Source organism: Callithrix jacchus, chromosome 11, assembly GCF_049354715.1.
Source record: "Callithrix jacchus isolate 240 chromosome 11, calJac240_pri, whole genome shotgun sequence".
Taxonomy (NCBI): domain Eukaryota; kingdom Metazoa; phylum Chordata; class Mammalia; order Primates; family Cebidae; genus Callithrix; species Callithrix jacchus.
The window spans coordinates 120,926,901-120,932,055 of NC_133512.1; the positions used below are offsets into that span (position 1 = coordinate 120,926,901).

General features: G+C 35.2%; 1 pseudogene; it reads right to left on the minus strand.

The window, feature by feature from the left end:
* Positions 1-3,833: 3,833 nt before the first annotated feature.
* Positions 3,834-4,710, minus strand: LOC100409638 (elongation factor 1-delta pseudogene; annotated as a pseudogene).
* Between the last annotated feature and the right edge of the window lie 445 nt (positions 4,711-5,155).

Sequence of the window (5,155 nt, forward strand, 5' to 3'; positions counted from 1 at the left end):
GGAACAAATTCCTTGTGGATATGGAGGAAACAACTGTATAATTGAACTTCTGATTTCACTTGACATGGAGTAAGAAGGATCCATCTGAATGAAGAACAGCTAAAAATAGAAACACATATAAAATCAAATGTTACAAATACTAAAATGTACAGTACTACCACACTGAAGATAAGGCACAGAGTTGAAAGTAAATTTTTTTGAAGCATATATCTGATAATTTGTTTCAAGGATAAAGAACTCTGAAAAAACAATAAAAAAGCAAAAACCCAGTTAAAAATGGGCAAAATATTTGAAGAGACACTTTATGAAGAAGATATATTCATGGAAAGTTAAGACATGAAAAGATGCTCAACAATATTAGTTATTAGGAAAATGCAAATTAACCACAAGGAGATACCACTACAAATCTAGTAGAATATTTAAGACTGATTATATTGGGTGTTGCAGAGGGTATAAACAAATTGGAACTTTCATACACTGATGTTGGGAAGGTAAATGGTACAACCTAATTGGAAAACAGTTTAGAAATTTCTTAATGATTGCATAACCTTTACCTTGTGATCCAGCAGTTCTGCCCCGGGGGTAGAATTAATTAGATAAAGAAAAAAACATATGTCAAACAATTGTGCACAAAAGTTCATAGTACTTTTATTTGTAATAGCCATAAACCGAACAACCTGGATGCCCATTGATAGGTGAATAAACAAATTGTTTTATATTTTTTTTATAAATATAAATACTATTGAGAAACACAAAGAAATGAACTGTTGATACAAAGCATCATGAATAATTCTTAAACAAATTTTGCTATGTAAAAGAAACCAGGCATGTGAAAGGTACATACAGTATGAGAACATGAATATTAAAACACTAGAAAACACTCAAATCCATTGAGACAGAAAGCACATCAGTGGTTGCCTAGAGAAGTGGATTGTGAAGGCCAAGACAGAGGTATTACAAAGAGAAATTAAAAACATTTAGAGGTGGTGAATATTATCTTTCATGGTTACATAGTTATGTCAAAACTTGTCAAATTGTACACTTTAAAAAGAGTCCACTCTAGCATATGTAAGTGAACTACAACTCAATAGTGCTTTTGTACACATGTGTATATACACATTTATATCATATATAATATATATGTTATATATTATGTATTCATACACAGTAATCCCTAAAGCAACTACTAAAACAAAACATTAAAGTTATAGACAAAATTGAAACACAGTAATACTAAAATCAACTGTTTTAAATCAAATGAGGCAGTCACAGAGGAACAAAAAAACAATGAAAAATGACAATGGATATATAGAAAATAATAGCAAAATGAGAAATGCAAATCCAGCCATATCAATGTTATAGTAAATGTACTTTTTAAAAAAATACCCCAGTCAAATGGCAGAGACTGTCAAATTGGATAAAAAAATTAAGGAATCAATATGTACTGTCTAAAAGAGACATACTTTTGATACAAAGACATAAATAAGTTAAATGTAGAAGATTGGAAAATGTAGACCTTGTAAGTAGTAACCATAAGAGAGTTACAGGGACTATACTATATTTTACAATATATACTTTATTTTTTTCTTGTTAATGTTTTTAGTTTTTTTTTTATTAATTCACTGTCGTTTTCCAAATTTGCCACCATAGGCTTAATCACATTAATAATCCCTTACCTATAATTCCAAAATCCACAAAGCTCATTTGACAGCAAAATATGAATTCTTCTGAGTTCACATGAAGTCTTCAATGTTCTCAGGTGGTGTAACTATCTATACATTTCTCTGAAGAAGTATTAATGTATTATTTAACATTCAGTGTAAACAAATGCATCTAAAAGCTTAAAATATTTGGCTTACAAAATGCATCTGGCCCCTGGGTTGGGGACATAGGTTTGTGGGTCTGTATTACTGTTATAGTCAGGACGATAGAAAGGTGAAAATTATAATGGTACTCCCCTACTCAACAGAAGACGATCAATTAAGAAGGTGTGTATACAGTAAATGTCCACCCAGAAGATTATCTCCAAAAAGTAAATTATGGGAAAAAAGACAGGCTCGGTGGCTCAAGAAATAACAACAATGTCCAAGAAAGATATCTATAATGAGAAAGGAGTTGTTAAATCCTGAATATTGAACAATTATTAACATATAATTGAAACAGATAATTCATCAATATTACTTTTATATTTAAATGATTTATTCTCAGGAAGAAACAAAGGAATAAGGAAAGAAGGAATAAAGGAGGAAAAGAAAAAAAAAACTTCAAGTTTTTGCAGATGGGCTTATTGGGGCTCATACCTGCCACATTCAGTCAGACAAATTACAATTTTGTCTTAGTTTTCAGTTTCTGCTTGTGATGAGCCTGAGGTTTGATCAGAAGAAGATAGGGCTTAGGATGTTTTCAGATATTTTGTATTTATGCATCCAGTCCAGGATATGGATATGCTACTAGATTCCTAATATTGAAAAGCTTTGAAAGCCATTATTCCCAAAGCTTTTCATTATTCAGCTTTTCTTTCTAAGCTTGTAGCTTACCTATTGTTTGTTTCAGTTGTTATAGCTTGTCCATGTAATAGCAGCTGCATTGTTTGCCTTTAACTATTTTTGAAAATATCTCAGTATAGCTTTCTCATTCTGGATGAGTTCTGGGCTAGGCAAATAAAAGATAACCTATTTGAGTGAGTTCTTCAATGAGGCACCAAATAGGTCAAAATAAGAAAGCACAGTTCTTTGAGAAAAAATAAATAAATTCTTCATTCTGAATAATTGATGGAATAACTAAACATGAAATCACCAAGGATGTGGAAGGCTTGACAAAACTGTCAACCAACTTGACCTGACATATACAGAATAATCCATGCAATAACTGCAAAATACATATTCATTCAAGGACACTTTTTTTTCCAAACAAATACATGAAATAGACCATATCCTAAACTATGAAATAAGACAGATTCAATTAGAAAGAATTAAAATTAGAAAAAGTATTTCTATGACCACAAATAAATTAAATTAGAAACAAACTACAGAAATGTATCTGGGAAATCTTAAAATAATAAGGAATTAGACAAAAAATCACTTTTAAATAAATCCTGAGTCATAGAAGAAGTCATAAGGTAAATCAGAAAATACTCTTAATTGGATGGAAAATAATATAGACCACACTGAAAGATATGTATACAACAAAAGCACAGAAAGATTTATAGCTTTAAATTCTTGCATAAAAAATAAAGGTTTCCAATCTACAACCAAAGTTTCTATATTAATAACCAGAAAAAGAAGAGCAGACTAAGAAAATGGTGGTCAGAATAAAGCAAGAACTCAAGGAAATAGAAAACAGAAAAATATAGAAAAAAATAAAGACAAAAGTTTCTATTTGAAATGGTTAAGAAAACTGAAAAATCTTTAAGCAGACTAAACAAGAAAACCGGGGAGAAGGTGCAGTTTAACAAAATCAAAACTAAAACGGGGACTTTATGACTAAACCTACTTAAATTAAAATAATTATACAAAAATACTATGGTCAACGGTATGGCAACAACTTAAACATTAAAAGATATAGAAAAATTCCAAGAAAGACATAAATTGTCAAAACTGACAATAAGAAATAGAATATCAAAATGGACCTATAACAAGTGAAGATATTGAATTCATAATTTAAAATGTTCTTGCAAAAAAACCTTGGCCCAGATGGCTTTACTGGTGAATGTTATCAAATTTTAAAGAACCCTTCAGATATTTGAAGAAGGAGAAACAATTTTCTTTCTTTTTTTTTTTTTTTTGCCAGTCTCAGTTTTTAATCATGGCAGGCAGGGCCTCACACATGCACAGGCACACACTCAGGCTTCAGATCTTGTTGAAAGCTGCAATGTCGACACTCTGCACGTGCTCCTCACTCTTGGTGATATCCTCCTCCAGCAAGTCCGTCCCCACCTTGTCATCCTCCACCACACACTGAATCTGCAGCTTCTGGATACCGTAGCCCATAGGCACCAGCTTGGAGGCCCCCCAGACCAGCCCGTCCAGCTGGATGGAGCACACACAGGACTCCAGCTGGACCATGGCCATCTCATCATCCCAAGGCTTGACGTCCAGCAGGATGGAGGAGTTGGCCACCAGCGCGGGCTTCTTGGCCTTCTCTGCTTACTGCCGCAGCTGCTCCTCCCGCAGCTGGGCTGCCTCCTTGTCCTCCTCATTGTTGCTGCCAAACAGGTCAATGATATCGTCCTCGTCATCCTCTGCTGGTGTGGCTGGCTTCTTGGTTGGGGGCTCCACTTGGTGCATGGGAGACACGTGCTGGGTCTGTGGGGCTGTGGCCCAGTGGCCGAGTGAGCTCTTCTCTAGCACATTCAGCCGGGCCTCCAGCTTGGAGAGAGCCTGCTGCAGCTCCTGTACCGTGCCACGCAGGCTCTGGTTCTCCACTTCCAGACTGGCGATCCGGACTACGAGCTAGCTGTGGTCTCCAGTGGTGCCGCTGGAGGCCCCGGGGCCTGAGCTTCTGGCCAGGGATTTCTGGATGTTCTCTCTGGCTCTGGCAATGTCACGGAGGATCACGCTGGCGCTGTTCTCCTAGTGGGAAGCACCAGCCACAGGCCCATTCATCTGCTCATAGAATCTCCTTTCTGCATCGTCATATTTGAACTTGTTGAACCAGATCTTCTCATGTACTAGGAAGTTTGTAGCCATTTTTCTCACGCCAGCCAAGGACGTGGCGACCAGGGAGGAGGAATGGGCGGATGCTGGACGCCCGAGGAAAGAGGGGCGGAGAAACAGTTTTCTATAAATTGTAGGAGGCTAGTATTTTCCTGATACCAGAGCCAAACAGACATTATACATAAAACAAAAGAAAACAAAACAATAAACCAATAGCCCTCAGGAACATATATACTAAAATTCTTAATAAAATATTTACAGACAAAATCCAGCTGCATAAAATTATAAATAATGAACAGGTGAGATTTACTCCAGGAATGCAACAATGGATTAATATCTGAAACTCCTTGAATTTTATATTAATACATTATATTATGCATAAAAGGGAAATTTTATATAATCATATCAATAGATACAAACAAAAGCACTTGATAAAATCCTACACCCCTTCATGGTAAGAATTTTCAATATTTAGGAACAAAAATAAACTCCCTAATATT